We start from the raw sequence: 18897 nt of genomic DNA, 5'->3' as shown, positions 1-18897 counted from the left end.
GATATCATCAACAGCTCTTAAAAACGCTGGAGAAGCAGAATGCATGACACTTGCTAAGAAGAAGATAAATGTGGCAAAGTACAAAGTACTATAACTGTACTGGTCTGTTACGCCCCTGTCTAGGGGGTCAGGGTGCAACATACAAAGATAAATTAGCATGTTCCCTCTCCGATCCCCAAACCAAAATCCAGGATCGAGATGTTCCAACAGAATGATATTTATTTTAAACGAAAGAAAGTGTCAAACAAAACATGACACTACAACTCAGGGCGAACCAAGGCCAACATAATAAACAAAATAAGCAATTTCCCACAGAAAGTGCTAGCTAGCCTGATAGAAAGAAACAAACCAAAAGACAGTCGCTAACCCTAACTCCCTAATGTGAAAACAGTTCAAAGAAAATGGCAGTTCACCCCTACAGATTTAATACTATTTACAAAATATACAATTTATAAACAAAACCACAGCACAAAACCTAACGATTCAAAAATGCTAAATAAGATTTGGAAAACAAGAACAGCAAACAGGTGCTGCTGCCAGAAAGAGCCTCGCTAGCTGTTGGGAACCGTACTTTTAAAACTCCAGGAAGTGTAGGATGGACCAATCAGCTTCCGGTACTTCCCCCAAATCCGGCCAATCAGGCAGGGCACCTATAAGAACAAGAAAATAAAAACAACACATATGGCCAGGACCGTAACATGGTCTACTAGTAATGAAGCACGATGGTTGACAAACCAATAAAGTAGCAAAACAGCAATGAAAGAACAAAATTTGATGAAAATATAGAACAATTTCTATGAATAAATAGGCAGTAACACCAGCTTGAGCTGCCCGTAAACCCAAGCAAAAAAGCTTACAGCACCTGGTATTCCCAGGCGGTCTTCCTACCAAGTACTAACCAGGCCCGGCTCTATTTGGCTGCCGAGATCGGACGAGATCGGGCACTTAGAGAGCGGTGTGGCCGTAAGCTGCATTTGACATCATCAACAGCTCTTAAAAACGCTAGAGAAGCAGAATGCATGACTCTTGCTAAGAATAAGATAAATGTGGCAAAGTACAAAGTACTATAACTGTACTGGTCTGTTACGCCCCTGTCTAGGGGGTCAGGGTGCAACATACAAAGATAAATTAGCATGTTCCCTCTCCGATCCCCAAACCAAAATCCAGGATCGAGATGTTCCAACAGAATGATATTTATTTTAAACGAAAGAAAGTGTCAAACAAAACATGACACTACAACTCAGGGCGAACCAAGGCCAACATAATAAACAAAATAAGCAATTTCCCACAGAAAGTGCTAGCTAGCCTGATAGAAAGAAACAAACCAAAAGACAGTCGCTAACCCTAACTCCCTAATGTGAAAACAAGAGAAAACAATCAAAAGAAAAATGGCAGTCCACCCCTACAGATTTAATACTATTTACAAAATATACAATTTATAAACAAAACCACGGCACAAAACCTAACAATTCAAAAATGCTAAATAAGGTTTGGAAACCAAGAACAGCAAACAGGTGCTGATGCCAGAAAGAGCCTCGCTAGCTGTTGGGAACCGTACTTTTAAAACTCCAGGAAGTGTAGGATGGACCAATCAGCTTCCTGTACTGCCCCCCAATCCGGCCAATCAGGCAGGGCACCTATAAGAACAAGAAAATAAAAACAACACATATGGCCAGGACCGTAACATGGTCTACTAGTAATGAAGCACGATGGTCGGCAAACCAATAAAGTAGCAAAACAGCAATGAAAGAACAAAATTTGATGAAAATATAGAACAATTTCTACGAATAAATAGGCAGTAACACCAGCTTGTGCTGCCCGTAAACCCAAGCAAAAAAGCTTACAGCACCTGGTATTCCCAGGCGGTCTTCCTACCAAGTACTAACCAGGCCCGGCTCTATTTGGCTGCTGAGATCGGACGAGATCGGGCGTTTAGAGAGCGGTGTGGCCGTAAGCTGCATTTGATATCATCAACAGCTCTTAAAAACGCTGGAGAAGCAGAATGCATGACACTTGCTAAGAAGAAGATAAATGTGGCAAAGTACAAAGTACTATAACTGTACTGGTCTGTTACGCCCCTGTCTAGGGGGTCAGGGTGCAACATACAAAGATAAATTAGCATGTTCCCTCTCCGATCCCCAAACCAAAATCCTGGATCGAGATGTTCCAACAGAATGATATTTATTTTAAACGAAAGAAAGTGTCAAACAAAACATGACACTACAACTCAGGGCGAACCAAGGCCAACATAATAAACAAAATAAGCCATTTCCCACAGAGAGTGCTAGCTAGCCTGATAGAAATAAACAAACCAAAAGACAGTCGCTAACCCTAACTCCCTAATGTGAAAACAGTCCAAAGAAAATGGCAGTTCACCCCTACAGATTTAATACTATTTACAAAATATACAATTTATAAACAAAACCACGGCACAAAACCTAACAATTCAAAAATGCTAAATAAGGTTTGGAAACCAAGAACAGCAAACAGGTGCTGATGCCAGAAAGAGCCTCGCTAGCTGTTGGGAACCGTACTTTTAAAACTCCAGGAAGTGTAGGATGGACCAATCAGCTTCCTGTACTGCCCCCCAATCCGGCCAATCAGGCAGGGCACCTATAAGAACAAGAAAATAAAAACAACACATATGGCCAGGACCGTAACATGGTCTACTAGTAATGAAGCACGATGGTTGGCAAACCAATAAAGTAGCAAAACAGCAATGAAAGAACAAAATTTGATGAAAATATAGAACAATTTCTACGAATAAATAGGCAGTAACACCAGCTTGTGCTGCCCGTAAACCCAAGCAAAAAAGCTTACAGCACCTGGTATTCCCAGGCGGTCTTCCTACCAAGTACTAACCAGGCCCGGCTCTATTTGGCTGCCGAGATCTGACGAGATCGGGCGCTTAGAGAGCGGTGTGGCCATAAGCTGCATTTGACATCATCAACAGCTCTTAAAAACGCTGGAGAAGCAGAATGCATGACACTTGCTAAGAAGAAGATAAATGTGGCAAAGTACAAAGTACTATAACTGTACTGGTCTGTTACGCCCCTGTCTAGGGGGTCAGGGTGCAACATACAAAGATAAATTAGCATGTTCCCTCTCCGATCCCCAAACCAAAATCCAGGATCGAGATGTTCCAACAGAATGATATTTATTTTAAACGAAAGAAAGTGTCAAACAAAACATGACACTACAACTCAGGGCGAACCAAGGCCAACATAATAAACAAAATAAGCCATTTCCCACAGAAAGTGCTAGCTAGCCTGATAGAAATAAAGAAACCAAAAGACAGTCGCTAACCCTAACTCCCTAATGTGAAAACAGTCCAAAGAAAATGGTAGTTCACCCCTACAGATTTAATACTATTTACAAAATATACAATTTATAAACAAAACCACGGCACAAAACCTAACAATTCAGAAATACTAAATAAGGTTTGGAAACCAAGAACAGCAAACAGGTGCTGATGCCAGAAAGAGCCTCGCTAGCTGTTGGGAACCGTACTTTTAAAACTCCAGGAAGTGTAGGATGGACCACTCAGCTTCCGGTACTGCCCCCCAATCCGGCCAATCAGGCAGGGCACCTATAAGAACAAGAAAATAAAAACAACACATATGGCCAGGACCGTAACATGGTCTATTAGTAATGAAGCACGATGGTTGACAAACCAATAAAGTAGCAAAACAGCAATGAAAGAACAAAATTTGATGAAAATATAGAACAATTTCTATGAATAAATAGGCAGTAACACCAGCTTGTGCTGCCCGTAAACCCAAGCAAAAAAGCTTACAGCACCTGGTATTCCCAGGCGGTCTTCCTACCAAGTACTAACCAGGCCCGGCTCTATTTGGCTGCCGAGATCGGACGAGATCGGGCGCTTAGAGAGCGGTGTGGCCGTAAGCTGCATTTGACATCATCAACAGCTCTTAAAAACGCTGGAGAAGCAGAATGCATGACACTTGCTAAGAAGAAGATAAATGTGGCAAAGTACAAAGTACTATAACTGTACTGGTCTGTTACGCCCCTGTCTAGGGGGTCAGGGTGCCACATACAAAGATAAATTAGCATGTTCCCTCTCCGATCCCCAAACCAAAATCCAGGATCGAGATGTTCCAACAGAATGATATTTATTTTAAACGAAAGAAAGTGTCAAACAAAACATGACACTACAACTCAGGGCGAACCAAGGCCAACATAATAAACAAAATAAGCCATTTCCCACAGAAAGTGCTAGCTAGCCTGATAGAAATAAACAAACCAAAAGACAGTCGCTAACCCTAACTCCCTAATGTGAAAACAGTCCAAAGAAAATGGCAGTTCACCCCTACAGATTTAATACTATTTACAAAATATACAATTTATAAACAAAACCACGGCACAAAACCTAACAATTCAAAAATGCTAAATAAGGTTTGGAAACCAAGAACAGCAAACAGGTGCTGATGCCAGAAAGAGCCTCGCTAGCTGTTGGGAACCGTACTTTTAAAACTCCAGGAAGTGTAGGATGGACCAATCAGCTTCCTGTACTGCCCCCCAATCCGGCCAATCAGGCAGGGCACCTATAAGAACAAGAAAATAAAAACAACACATATGGCCAGGACCGTAACATGGTCTATTAGTAATGAAGCACGATGGTTGACAAACCAATCAAGTAGCAAAACAGCAATGAAAGAACAAAATTTGATGAAAATATAGAACAATTTCTATGAATAAATAGGCAGTAACACCAGCTTGTGCTGCCCGTAAACCCAAGCAAAGAAGCTTACAGCACGTGGTATTCCCAGGCGGTCTTCCTACCAAGTACTAACAAGGCCCGGCCCTATTTGGCTGCCGAGATCGGACGGGATCGGGCGCTTAGAGAGCAGTGTGGCCGTAAGCTGCATTTGACATCATCAACAGCTCTCAAAAACGCTGGAGAAGCAGAATGCATGACCCTTGCTAAGAAGAAGATAAATGTGGCAAAGTACAAAGTACTATAACTGTACTGGTCTGTTACGCCTCTGTCTAGGGGGTCAGGGTGCAACATACAAAGATAAATTAGCATGTTCCCTCTCCGATCCCCAAACCAAAATCCAGGATCGAGATGTTCCAACAGAATGATATTTATTTTAAACGAAAGAAAGTGTCAAACAAAACATGACACTACAACTCAGGGCGAACCAAGGCCAACATAATAAACAAAATAAGCCATTTCCCACAGAAAGTGCTAGCTAGCCTGATAGAAATAAACAAACCAAAAGACAGTCGCTAACCCTAACTCCCTAATGTGAAAACAAGAGAAAACAATCAAAAGAAAATGGCTGTTCACCCCTACAGATTTAATACTATTTACAAAATACACAATTTATAAACAAAACCACGGCACAAAACCTAACAATTCAAAAATGCTAAATAAGGTTTGGAAACCAAGAACAGCAAACAGGTGCTGCTGCCAGAAAGTGCCTCGCTAGCTGTTGGGAACCGTACTTTTAAAACTCCAGGAAGTGTAGGATGGACCAATCAGCTTCCTGTACTTCCCCCAAATCCGGCCAATCAGGCAGGGCACCTATAAGAACAACAAAATAAAAACAACACATATGGCCAGGACCGTAACATGGTCTACTAGTAATGAAGCAAGATGGTTGACAAACCAATAAAGTAGCAAAACAGAAATGAAAGAACTAAATTTGATGAAAATATAGAACAATTTCTATGAATAAATAGGCAGTAACACCAGCTTGTGCTGGCCGTAAACCCAAGCAAAAAAGCTTACAGCACCTGGTATTCCCAGGCGGTCTTCCTACCAAGTACTAACCAGGCCCGGCTCTATTTGGCTGCCGAGATCTGACGAGATCGGGCGCTTAGAGAGCGGTGTGGCCATAAGCTGCATTTGACATCATCAACAGCTCTTAAAAACGCTGGAGAAGCAGAATGCATGACACTTGCTAAGAAGAAGATAAATGTGGCAAAGTACAAAGTACTATAACTGTACTGGTCTGTTACGCCCCTGTCTAGGGGGTCAGGGTGCAACATACAAAGATAAATTAGCATGTTCCCTCTCCGATCCCCAAACCAAAATCCAGGATCGAGATGTTCCAACAGAATGATATTTATTTTAAACGAAAGAAAGTGTCAAACAAAACATGACACTACAACTCAGGGCGAACCAAGGCCAACATAATAAACAAAATAAGCCATTTCCCACAGAAAGTGCTAGCTAGCCTGATAGAAATAAACAAACCAAAAGACAGTCGCTAACCCTAACTCCCTAATGTGAAAACAGTCCAAAGAAAATGGTAGTTCACCCCTACAGATTTAATACTATTTACAAAATATACAATTTATAAACAAAACCACGGCACAAAACCTAACAATTCAGAAATACTAAATAAGGTTTGGAAACCAAGAACAGCAAACAGGTGCTGATGCCAGAAAGAGCCTCGCTAGCTGTTGGGAACCGTACTTTTAAAACTCCAGGAAGTGTAGGATGGACCACTCAGCTTCCGGTACTGCCCCCCAATCCGGCCAATCAGGCAGGGCACCTATAAGAACAAGAAAATAAAAACAACACATATGGCCAGGACCGTAACATGGTCTACTAGTAATGAAGCACGATGGTTGGCAAACCAATAAAGTAGCAAAACAGCAATGAAAGAACAAAATTTGATGAAAATATAGAACAATTTCTACGAATAAATAGGCAGTAACACCAGCTTGTGCTGCCCGTAAACCCAAGCAAAAAAGCTTACAGCACCTGGTATTCCCAGGCGGTCTTCCTACCAAGTACTAACCAGGCCCGGCTCTATTTGGCTGCCGAGATCGGACGAGATCGGGCGCTTAGAGAGCGGTGTGGCCGTAAGCTGCATTTGACATCATCAACAGCTCTTAAAAACGCTGGAGAAGCAGAATGCATGACACTTGCTAAGAAGAAGATAAATGTGGCAAAGTACAAAGTACTATAACTGTACTGGTCTGTTACGCCCCTGTCTAGGGGGTCAGGGTGCCACATACAAAGATAAATTAGCATGTTCCCTCTCCGATCCCCAAACCAAAATCCAGGATCGAGATGTTCCAACAGAATGATATTTATTTTAAACGAAAGAAAGTGTCAAACAAAACATGACACTACAACTCAGGGCGAACCAAGGCCAACATAATAAACAAAATAAGCCATTTCCCACAGAGAGTGCTAGCTAGCCTGATAGAAATAAACAAACCAAAAGACAGTCGCTAACCCTAACTCCCTAATGTGAAAACAGTCCAAAGAAAATGGCAGTTCACCCCTACAGATTTAATACTATTTACAAAATATACAATTTATAAACAAAACCACGGCACAAAACCTAACAATTCAAAAATGCTAAATAAGGTTTGGAAACCAAGAACAGCAAACAGGTGCTGATGCCAGAAAGAGCCTCGCTAGCTGTTGGGAACCGTACTTTTAAAACTCCAGGAAGTGTAGGATGGACCAATCAGCTTCCTGTACTGCCCCCCAATCCGGCCAATCAGGCAGGGCACCTATAAGAACAAGAAAATAAAAACAACACATATGGCCAGGACCGTAACATGGTCTACTAGTAATGAAGCACGATGGTTGGCAAACCAATAAAGTAGCAAAACAGCAATGAAAGAACAAAATTTGATGAAAATATAGAACAATTTCTACGAATAAATAGGCAGTAACACCAGCTTGTGCTGCCCGTAAACCCAAGCAAAAAAGCTTACAGCACCTGGTATTCCCAGGCGGTCTTCCTACCAAGTACTAACCAGGCCCGGCTCTATTTGGCTGCCGAGATCGGACGAGATCGGGCACTTAGAGAGCGGTGTGGCCGTAAGCTGCATTTGACATCATCAACAGCTCTTAAAAACGCTAGAGAAGCAGAATGCATGACTCTTGCTAAGAATAAGATAAATGTGGCAAAGTACAAAGTACTATAACTGTACTGGTCTGTTACGCCCCTGTCTAGGGGATCAGGGTGAAACATACAAAGATAAATTTGCATGTTCCCTCTCCGATCCCCAAACCAAAATCCAGGATTGAGATGTTCCAACAGAATGATATTTATTTTAAACGAAAGAAAGTGTCAAACAAAACATGACACTACAACTCAGGGCGAACCAAGGCCAACATAATAAACAAAATAAGCCATTTCCCACAGAAAGTGCTAGCTAGCCTGATAGAAAGAAACAAACCAAAAGACAGTCGCTAACCCTAACTCCCTAATGTGAAAACAAGAGAAAACAATCAAAAGAAAAATGGCAGTCCACCCCTACAGATTTAATACTATTTACAAAATATACAATTTATAAACAAAACCACGGCACAAAACCTAACAATTCAAAAATGCTAAATAAGGTTTGGAAACCAAGAACAGCAAACAGGTGCTGATGCCAGAAAGAGCCTCGCTAGCTGTTGGGAACCGTACTTTTAAAACTCCAGGAAGTGTAGGATGGACCAATCAGCTTCCTGTACTGCCCCCCAATCCGGCCAATCAGGCAGGGCACCTATAAGAACAAGAAAATAAAAACAACACATATGGCCAGGACCGTAACATGGTCTACTAGTAATGAAGCACGATGGTCGGCAAACCAATAAAGTAGCAAAACAGCAATTAAAGAACAAAATTTGATGAAAATATAGAACAATTTCTATGAATAAATAGGCAGTAACACCAGCTTGTGCTGCCCGTAAACCCAAGCAAAAAAGCTTACAGCACCTGGTATTCCCAGGCGGTCTTCCTACCAAGTACTAACCAGGCCCGGCTCTATTTGGCTGCCGAGATCGGACGAGATCGGGCGTTTAGAGAGCGGTGTGGCCGTAAGCTGCATTTGATATCATCAACAGCTCTTAAAAACGCTGGAGAAGCAGAATGCATGACACTTGCTAAGAAGAAGATAAATGTGGCAAAGTACAAAGTACTATAACTGTACTGGTCTGTTACGCCCCTGTCTAGGGGGTCAGGGTGCAACATACAAAGATAAATTAGCATGTTCCCTCTCCGATCCCCAAACCAAAATCCAGGATCGAGATGTTCCAACAGAATGATATTTATTTTAAACGAAAGAAAGTGTCAAACAAAACATGACACTACAACTCAGGGCGAACCAAGGCCAACATAATAAACAAAATAAGCAATTTCCCACAGAAAGTGCTAGCTAGCCTGATAGAAAGAAACAAACCAAAAGACAGTCGCTAACCCTAACTCCCTAATGTGAAAACAAGAGAAAACAATCAAAAGAAAAATGGCAGTCCACCCCTACAGATTTAATACTATTTACAAAATATACAATTTATAAACAAAACCACGGCACAAAACCTAACAATTCAAAAATGCTAAATAAGGTTTGGAAACCAAGAACAGCAAACAGGTGCTGATGCCAGAAAGAGCCTCGCTAGCTGTTGGGAACCGTACTTTTAAAACTCCAGGAAGTGTAGGATGGACCAATCAGCTTCCTGTACTGCCCCCCAATCCGGCCAATCAGGCAGGGCACCTATAAGAACAAGAAAATAAAAACAACACATATGGCCAGGACCGTAACATGGTCTACTAGTAATGAAGCACGATGGTCGGCAAACCAATAAAGTAGCAAAACAGCAATGAAAGAACAAAATTTGATGAAAATATAGAACAATTTCTACGAATAAATAGGCAGTAACACCAGCTTGTGCTGCCCGTAAACCCAAGCAAAAAAGCTTACTGCACCTGGTATTCCCAGGCGGTCTTCCTACCAAGTACTAACCAGGCCCGGCTCTATTTGGCTGCCGAGATCTGACGAGATCGGGCGTTTAGAGAGCGGTGTGGCCGTAAGCTGCATTTGATATCATCAACAGCTCTTAAAAACGCTGGAGAAGCAGAATGCATGACACTTGCTAAGAAGAAGATAAATGTGGCAAAGTACAAAGTACTATAACTGTACTGGTCTGTTACGCCCCTGTCTAGGGGGTCAGGGTGCAACATACAAAGATAAATTAGCATGTTCCCTCTCCGATCCCCAAACCAAAATCCAGGATCGAGATGTTCCAACAGAATGATATTTATTTTAAACGAAAGAAAGTGTCAAACAAAACATGACACTACAACTCAGGGCGAACCAAGGCCAACATAATAAACAAAATAAGCAATTTCCCACAGAAAGTGCTAGCTAGCCTGATAGAAAGAAACAAACCAAAAGACAGTCGCTAACCCTAACTCCCTAATGTGAAAACAAGAGAAAACAATCAAAAGAAAAATGGCAGTCCACCCCTACAGATTTAATACTATTTACAAAATATACAATTTATAAACAAAACCACGGCACAAAACCTAACAATTCAAAAATGCTAAATAAGGTTTGGAAACCAAGAACAGCAAACAGGTGCTGATGCCAGAAAGAGCCTCGCTAGCTGTTGGGAACCGTACTTTTAAAACTCCAGGAAGTGTAGGATGGACCAATCAGCTTCCTGTACTGCCCCCCAATCCGGCCAATCAGGCAGGGCACCTATAAGAACAAGAAAATAAAAACAACACATATGGCCAGGACCGTAACATGGTCTACTAGTAATGAAGCACGATGGTCGGCAAACCAATAAAGTAGCAAAACAGCAATGAAAGAACAAAATTTGATGAAAATATAGAACAATTTCTACGAATAAATAGGCAGTAACACCAGCTTGTGCTGCCCGTAAACCCAAGCAAAAAAGCTTACAGCACCTGGTATTCCCAGGCGGTCTTCCTACCAAGTACTAACCAGGCCCGGCTCTATTTGGCTGCCGAGATCGGACGAGATCGGGCGTTTAGAGAGCGGTGTGGCCGTAAGCTGCATTTGATATCATCAACAGCTCTTAAAAACGCTGGAGAAGCAGAATGCATGACACTTGCTAAGAAGAAGATAAATGTGGCAAAGTACAAAGTACTATAACTGTACTGGTCTGTTACGCCCCTGTCTAGGGGGTCAGGGTGCAACATACAAAGATAAATTAGCATGTTCCCTCTCCGATCCCCAAACCAAAATCCAGGATCGAGATGTTCCAACAGAATGATATTTATTTTAAACGAAAGAAAGTGTCAAACAAAACATGACACTACAACTCAGGGCGAACCAAGGCCAACATAATAAACAAAATAAGCAATTTCCCACAGAAAGTGCTAGCTAGCCTGATAGAAAGAAACAAACCAAAAGACAGTCGCTAACCCTAACTCCCTAATGTGAAAACAGTTCAAAGAAAATGGCAGTTCACCCCTACAGATTTAATACTATTTACAAAATATACAATTTATAAACAAAACCACAGCACAAAACCTAACGATTCAAAAATGCTAAATAAGATTTGGAAACCAAGAACAGCAAACAGGTGCTGCTGCCAGAAAGAGCCTCGCTAGCTGTTGGGAACCGTACTTTTAAAACTCCAGGAAGTGTAGGATGGACCAATCAGCTTCCGGTACTTCCCCCAAATCCGGCCAATCAGGCAGGGCACCTATAAGAACAAGAAAATAAAAACAACACATATGGCCAGGACCGTAACATGGTCTACTAGTAATGAAGCACGATGGTTGACAAACCAATAAAGTAGCAAAACAGCAATGAAAGAACAAAATTTGATGAAAATATAGAACAATTTCTATGAATAAATAGGCAGTAACACCAGCTTGAGCTGCCCGTAAACCCAAGCAAAAAAGCTTACAGCACCTGGTATTCCCAGGCGGTCTTCCTACCAAGTACTAACCAGGCCCGGCTCTATTTGGCTGCCGAGATCGGACGAGATCGGGCACTTAGAGAGCGGTGTGGCCGTAAGCTGCATTTGACATCATCAACAGCTCTTAAAAACGCTAGAGAAGCAGAATGCATGACTCTTGCTAAGAATAAGATAAATGTGGCAAAGTACAAAGTACTATAACTGTACTGGTCTGTTACGCCCCTGTCTAGGGGGTCAGGGTGCAACATACAAAGATAAATTAGCATGTTCCCTCTCCGATCCCCAAACCAAAATCCAGGATCGAGATGTTCCAACAGAATGATATTTATTTTAAACGAAAGAAAGTGTCAAACAAAACATGACACTACAACTCAGGGCGAACCAAGGCCAACATAATAAACAAAATAAGCAATTTCCCACAGAAAGTGCTAGCTAGCCTGATAGAAAGAAACAAACCAAAAGACAGTCGCTAACCCTAACTCCCTAATGTGAAAACAAGAGAAAACAATCAAAAGAAAAATGGCAGTCCACCCCTACAGATTTAATACTATTTACAAAATATACAATTTATAAACAAAACCACGGCACAAAACCTAACAATTCAAAAATGCTAAATAAGGTTTGGAAACCAAGAACAGCAAACAGGTGCTGATGCCAGAAAGAGCCTCGCTAGCTGTTGGGAACCGTACTTTTAAAACTCCAGGAAGTGTAGGATGGACCAATCAGCTTCCTGTACTGCCCCCCAATCCGGCCAATCAGGCAGGGCACCTATAAGAACAAGAAAATAAAAACAACACATATGGCCAGGACCGTAACATGGTCTACTAGTAATGAAGCACGATGGTCGGCAAACCAATAAAGTAGCAAAACAGCAATGAAAGAACAAAATTTGATGAAAATATAGAACAATTTCTACGAATAAATAGGCAGTAACACCAGCTTGTGCTGCCCGTAAACCCAAGCAAAAAAGCTTACAGCACCTGGTATTCCCAGGCGGTCTTCCTACCAAGTACTAACCAGGCCCGGCTCTATTTGGCTGCCGAGATCGGACGAGATCGGGCGTTTAGAGAGCGGTGTGGCCGTAAGCTGCATTTGATATCATCAACAGCTCTTAAAAACGCTGGAGAAGCAGAATGCATGACACTTGCTAAGAAGAAGATAAATGTGGCAAAGTACAAAGTACTATAACTGTACTGGTCTGTTACGCCCCTGTCTAGGGGGTCAGGGTGCAACATACAAAGATAAATTAGCATGTTCCCTCTCCGATCCCCAAACCAAAATCCTGGATCGAGATGTTCCAACAGAATGATATTTATTTTAAACGAAAGAAAGTGTCAAACAAAACATGACACTACAACTCAGGGCGAACCAAGGCCAACATAATAAACAAAATAAGCAATTTCCCACAGAAAGTGCTAGCTAGCCTGATAGAAAGAAACAAACCAAAAGACAGTCGCTAACCCTAACTCCCTAATGTGAAAACAGTTCAAAGAAAATGGCAGTTCACCCCTACAGATTTAATACTATTTACAAAATATACAATTTATAAACAAAACCACGGCACAAAACCTAACGATTCAAAAATGCTAAATAAGATTTGGAAACCAAGAACAGCAAACAGGTGCTGCTGCCAGAAAGAGCCTCGCTAGCTGTTGGGAACCGTACTTTTAAAACTCCAGGAAGTGTAGGATGGACCAATCAGCTTCCTGTACTTCCCCCAAATCCGGCCAATCAGGCAGGGCACCTATAAGAACAAGAAAATAAAAACAACACATATGGCCAGGACCGTAACATGGTCTACTAGTAATGAAGCACGATGGTTGACAAACCAATAAAGTAGCAAAACAGCAATGAAAGAACAAAATTTGATGAAAATATAGAACAATTTCTATGAATAAATAGGCAGTAACACCAGCTTGAGCTGCCCGTAAACCCAAGCAAAAAAAGCTTACAGCACCTGGTATTCCCAGGCGGTCTTCCTACCAAGTACTAACCAGGCCCGGCCCTATTTGGCTGCCGAGATCGGACGAGATCGGGCGCTTAGAGAGCGGTGTGGCCGTAACATGCATTTGACATCATCAACAGCTCTTAAAAACGCTAGAGAAGCAGAATGCATGACACTTGCTAAGAAGAAGATAAATGTGGCAAAGTACAAAGTACTATAACTGTACTGGTCTGTTACGCCCCTGTCTAGGGGGTCAGGGTGAAACATACAAAGATAAATTTGCATGTTCCCTCTCCGATCCTCAAACCAAAATCCAGGATTGAGATGTTCCAACAGAATGATATTTATTTTAAACGAAAGAAAGTGTCAAACAAAACATGATACTACAACTCAGGGCGAACCAAGGCCAACATAATAAACAAAATAAGCCATTTCCCACAGAAAGTGCTAGCTAGCCTGATAGAAATAAACAAACCAAAAGATAGTCGCTAACCCTAACTCCCTAATGTGAAAACAAGAGAAAACAATCAAAAGAAAATGGCAGTCCACCCCTACAGATTTAATACTATTTACAAAATATACAATTTATAAACAAAACCACGGCACAAAACCTAACAATTCAAAAATGCTAAATAAGATTTGGAAACCAAGAACAGCAAACAGTTGCTGCTGCCAGAAAGAGCCTCGCTAGCTGTTGGGAACCGTACTTTTAAAACTCCAGGAAGTGTAGGATGGACCAATCAGCTTCCTGTACTTCCCCCAAATCCGGCCAATCAGGCAGGGCACCTATAAGAACAAGAAAATAAAAACAACACATATGGCCAGGACCGTAACATGGTCTACTAGTAATGAAGCACGATGGTTGACAAACCAATAAAGTAGCAAAACAGCAATGAAAGAACAAAATTTGATGAAAATATAGAACAATTTCTATGAATAAATAGGCAGTAACACCAGCTTGAGCTGCCCGTAAACCCAAGCAAAAAAGCTTACAGCACCTGGTATTCCCAGGCGGTCTTCCTACCAAGTACTAACCAGGCCCGGCCCTATTTGGCTGCCGAGATCGGACGAGATCGGGCGCTTAGAGAGCGGTGTGGCCGTAACATGCATTTGATATCATCAACAGCTCTTAAAAACGCTGGAGAAGCAGAATGCATGACACTTGCTAAGAAGAAGATAAATGTGTTAAAGTACAAAGTACTATAACTGTACTGGTCTGTTACGCCCCTTTCTAGGGGGTCAGGGTGCAACATACAAAGATAAATTAGCATGTTCCCTCTCCGATCCCCAAACCAAAATCCAGGATCGAGATGTTCCAACAGAATGATATTTATTTTAAACGAAAGAAAGTGTCAAACAAAACATGACACTACAACTCAGGGCGAACCAAGGCCAACATAATAAACAAAATAAGCCATTTCCCACAGAAAGTGCTAGCTAGCCTGATAGAAATAAACAAACCAAAAGACAGTCGCTAACCCTAACTCCCTAATGTGAAAACAGTCCAAAGAAAATGGCAGTTCACCCCTACAGATTTAATACTATTTACAAAATATACAATTTATAAACAAAACCACGGCACAAAACCTAACAATTCAAAAATGCTAAATAAGGTTTGGAAACCAAGAACAGCAAACAGGTGCTGATGCCAGAAAGAGCCTCGCTAGCTGTTGGGAACCGTACTTTTAAAACTCCAGGAAGTGTAGGATGGACCAATCATCTTCCTGTACTGCCCCCCAATCCGGCCAATCAGGCAGGGCACCTATAAGAACAAGAAAATAAAAACAACACATATGGCCAGGACCGTAACATGGTCTACTAGTAATGAAGCACGATGGTTGGCAAACCAATAAAGTAGCAAAACAGCAATGAAAGAACAAAATTTGATGAAAATATAGAACAATTTCTATGAATAAATAGGCAGTAACACCAGCTTGAGCTGCCCGTAAACCCAAGCAAAAAAGCTTACAGCACCTAGTATTCCCAGGCGGTCTTCCTACCAAGTACTAACCAGGCCCGGCCCTATTTGGCTGCCGAGATCGGACGAGATCGGGCGCTTAGAGAGCGGTGTGGCCGTAACATGCATTTGACATCATCAACAGCTCTTAAAAACGCTAGAGAAGCAGAATGCATGACACTTGCTAAGAAGAAGATAAATGTGGCAAAGTACAAAGTACTATAACTGTACTGGTCTGTTACGCCCCTGTCTAGGGGGTCAGGGTGAAACATACAAAGATAAATTTGCATGTTCCCTCTCCGATCCCCAAACCAAAATCCAGGATTGAGATGTTCCAACAGAATGATATTTTTTTTAAACGAAAGAAAGTGTCAAACAAAACATGACACTACAACTCAGGGCGAACCAAGGCCAACATAATAAACAAAATAAGCCATTTCCCACAGAAAGTGCTAGCTAGCCTGATAGAAATAAACAAACCAAAAGATAGTCGCTAACCCTAACTCCCTAATGTGAAAACAAGAGAAAACAATCAAAAGAAAATGGCAGTCCACCCCTACAGATTTAATACTATTTACAAAATATACAATTTATAAACAAAACCACGGCACAAAACCTAACAATTCAAAAATGCTAAATAAGATTTGGAAACCAAGAACAGCAAACAGGTGCTGCTGCCAGAAAGAGCCTCGCTAGCTGTTGGGAACCGTACATTTAAAACTCCAGGAAGTGTAGGATGGACCAATCAGCTTCCTGTACTTCCCCCAAATCCGGCCAATCAGGCACGGCACCTATAAGAACAAGAAAATAAAAACAACACATATGGCCAGGACCGTAACATGGTCTACTAGTAATGAAGCACGATGGTTGACAAACCAATAAAGTAGCAAAACAGCAATGAAAGAACAAAATTTGATGAAAATATAGAACAATTTCTATGAATAAATAGGCAGTAACACCAGCTTGTGCTGCCCGTAAACCCAAGCAAAGAAGCTTACAGCACCTGGTATTCCCAGGCGGTCTTCCTACCAAGTACTAACAAGGCCCGGCCCTATTTGGCTGCCGAGATCGGACGGGATCGGGCGCTTAGAGAGCAGTGTGGCCATAAGCTGCATTTGACATCATCAACAGCTCTCAAAAACGCTGGAGAAGCAGAATGCATGACACTTGCTAAGAAGAAGATAAATGTGGCAAAGTACAAAGCACTATAACTGTACTGGTCTGTTACGCCCCTGTCTAGGGGGTCAGGGTGCAACATACAAAGATAAATTAGCATGTTCCCTCTCCGATCCCCAAACCAAAATCCAGGATCGAGATGTTCCAACAGAATGATATTTATTTTAAACGAAAGAAAGTGTCAAACAAAACATGACACTACAACTCAGGGCGAACCAAGGCCAACATAATAAACAAAATAAGCCATTTCCCACAGAAAGTGCTAGCTAGCCTGATAGAAATAAACAAACCAAAAGACAGTCGCTAACCCTAACTCCCTAATGTGAAAACAGTCCAAAGAAAATGGTAGTTCACCCCTACAGATTTAATACTATTTACAAAATATACAATTTATAAACAAAACCACGGCACAAAACCTAACAATTTAAAAATGCTAAATAAGATTTGGAAACCAAGAACAGCAAACAGGTGCTGCTGCCAGAAAGAGCCTCGCTAGCTGTTGGGAACCGTACTTTTAAAACTCCAGGAAGTGTAGGATGGACCAATCAGCTTCCTGTACTTCCCCCAAATCCAGCCAATCAGGCAGGGCACCTATAAGAACAAGAAAATAAAAACAACACATATGGCCATGACCGTAACATGGTCTACTAGTAATGAAGCACGATGGTTGACAAACCAATAAAGTAGCAAAACAGCAATGAAAGAACAAAATTTGATGAAAATATAGAACAATTTCTATGAATAAATAGGCAGTAACACCAGCTTGAGCTGCCCGTAAACCCAAGCAAAAAAGCTTACAGCACCTGGTATTCCCAGGCGGTCTTCCTTCCAAGTACTAACCAGGCCCGGCCCTATTTGGCTGCTGAGATCGGACGAGATCGGGCGCTCAGAGAGCGGTGTGGCCGTAAGCTGCATTTGACATCATCAACAGCTCTTAAAAACGCTGGAGAAGCAGAATGCATGACACTTGCTAAGAAGAAGATAAATGTGGCAAAGTACAAAGTACTATAACTGTACTGGTCTGTTACGCCCCTGTCTAGGGGGTCAGGGTGCAACATACAAAGATAAATTAGCATGTTCCCTCTCCGATCCCCAAACCAAAATCCAGAATCGAGATGTTCCAACAGAATGATATTTATTTTAAACGAAAGAAAGTGTCAAACAAAACATGACACTACAACTCAGGGCGAACCAAGGCCAACATAATAAACAAAATAAGCCATTTCCCACAGAAAGTGCTAGCTAGCCTGATAGAAAGAAACAAACCAAAAGATAGTCGCTAACCCTAACTCCCTAATGTGAAAACAAGAGAAAACAATCAAAAGAAAAATGGCAGTCCACCCCTACAGATTTAATACTATTTACAAAATATACAATTTATAAACAAAACCACGGCACAAAACCTAACAATTCAAAAATGCTAAATAAGATTTGGAAACTAAGAACAGCAAACAGGTGCTGCTGCCAGAAAGAGCCTCGCTAGCTGTTGGGAACCGTACTTTTAAAACTCCAGGAAGTGTAGGATGGACCAATCAGCTTCCTGTACTTCCCCCAAATCCGGCCAATCAGGCAGGGCACCTATAAGAACAAGAAAATAAAAACAACACATATGGCCATGACCGTAACATGGTCTACTAGTAATGAAGCACGATGGTTGACAAACGAATAAAGTAGCAAAACAGCAATGAAAGAACAAAATTTGATGAAAATATAGAACAATTTCTATGAATAAATAGGCAGTAACACCAGCTTGAGCTGCCCGTAAACCCAAGCAAAAAAGCTTACAGCACCTGGTATTCCCAGGCGGTCTTCCTACCAAGTACTAACCAGGCCCGGCCCTATTTGGCTGCCGAGATCGGACGAGATCGGGCGCTTAGAGAGCGGTGTGGCCGTAACATGCATTTGACATCATCAACAGCTCTTAAAAACGCTAGAGAAGCAGAATGCATGACACTTGCTAAGAAGAAGATAAATGTGGCAAAGTACAAAGTACTATAACTGTACTGGTCTGTTACGCCCCTGTCTAGGGGGTCAGGGTGAAACATACAAAGATAAATTTGCATGTTCCCTCTCCGATCCCCAAACCAAAATCCAAGATTGAGATGTTCCAACAGAATGATATTTATTTTAAACGAAAGAAAGTGTCAAACAAAACATGAC

At 41.6% G+C, this 18897-nt stretch overlaps 19 pseudogenes; all 19 read right to left on the bottom strand.

The window, feature by feature from the left end:
* Positions 1 to 850: 850 nt before the first annotated feature.
* On the bottom strand, positions 851 to 969 carry LOC137110096 (5S ribosomal RNA; annotated as a pseudogene).
* An 868-nt stretch (positions 970 to 1837) lies between these two features.
* Positions 1838 to 1956, bottom strand: LOC137110250 (5S ribosomal RNA; annotated as a pseudogene).
* An 857-nt stretch (positions 1957 to 2813) lies between these two features.
* LOC137110037 (5S ribosomal RNA) lies at positions 2814 to 2932 on the bottom strand (annotated as a pseudogene).
* Positions 2933 to 3789: 857 nt separating this feature from the next.
* On the bottom strand, positions 3790 to 3908 carry LOC137110302 (5S ribosomal RNA; annotated as a pseudogene).
* Positions 3909 to 4765: 857 nt separating this feature from the next.
* On the bottom strand, positions 4766 to 4884 carry LOC137110858 (5S ribosomal RNA; annotated as a pseudogene).
* Positions 4885 to 5751: 867 nt separating this feature from the next.
* LOC137110036 (5S ribosomal RNA) lies at positions 5752 to 5870 on the bottom strand (annotated as a pseudogene).
* An 857-nt stretch (positions 5871 to 6727) lies between these two features.
* Positions 6728 to 6846, bottom strand: LOC137110290 (5S ribosomal RNA; annotated as a pseudogene).
* Positions 6847 to 7703: 857 nt separating this feature from the next.
* On the bottom strand, positions 7704 to 7822 carry LOC137110095 (5S ribosomal RNA; annotated as a pseudogene).
* An 868-nt stretch (positions 7823 to 8690) lies between these two features.
* On the bottom strand, positions 8691 to 8809 carry LOC137111321 (5S ribosomal RNA; annotated as a pseudogene).
* An 868-nt stretch (positions 8810 to 9677) lies between these two features.
* Positions 9678 to 9796, bottom strand: LOC137110253 (5S ribosomal RNA; annotated as a pseudogene).
* An 868-nt stretch (positions 9797 to 10664) lies between these two features.
* Positions 10665 to 10783, bottom strand: LOC137111320 (5S ribosomal RNA; annotated as a pseudogene).
* An 857-nt stretch (positions 10784 to 11640) lies between these two features.
* LOC137110094 (5S ribosomal RNA) lies at positions 11641 to 11759 on the bottom strand (annotated as a pseudogene).
* An 868-nt stretch (positions 11760 to 12627) lies between these two features.
* LOC137111317 (5S ribosomal RNA) lies at positions 12628 to 12746 on the bottom strand (annotated as a pseudogene).
* An 858-nt stretch (positions 12747 to 13604) lies between these two features.
* Positions 13605 to 13723, bottom strand: LOC137110410 (5S ribosomal RNA; annotated as a pseudogene).
* An 867-nt stretch (positions 13724 to 14590) lies between these two features.
* Positions 14591 to 14709, bottom strand: LOC137110409 (5S ribosomal RNA; annotated as a pseudogene).
* Positions 14710 to 15566: 857 nt separating this feature from the next.
* LOC137110773 (5S ribosomal RNA) lies at positions 15567 to 15685 on the bottom strand (annotated as a pseudogene).
* Positions 15686 to 16552: 867 nt separating this feature from the next.
* LOC137110640 (5S ribosomal RNA) lies at positions 16553 to 16671 on the bottom strand (annotated as a pseudogene).
* Positions 16672 to 17528: 857 nt separating this feature from the next.
* On the bottom strand, positions 17529 to 17647 carry LOC137110324 (5S ribosomal RNA; annotated as a pseudogene).
* Positions 17648 to 18515: 868 nt separating this feature from the next.
* Positions 18516 to 18634, bottom strand: LOC137110408 (5S ribosomal RNA; annotated as a pseudogene).
* Between the last annotated feature and the right edge of the window lie 263 nt (positions 18635 to 18897).

The sequence above is a fragment of the Channa argus genome, unplaced genomic scaffold (genome assembly GCF_033026475.1).
Source record: "Channa argus isolate prfri unplaced genomic scaffold, Channa argus male v1.0 Contig009, whole genome shotgun sequence".
Classification (NCBI taxonomy): domain Eukaryota; kingdom Metazoa; phylum Chordata; class Actinopteri; order Anabantiformes; family Channidae; genus Channa; species Channa argus.
Note: the sequence above shows the minus strand (reverse complement) of the source record. Positions and strands in the feature narration are given on the sequence as shown.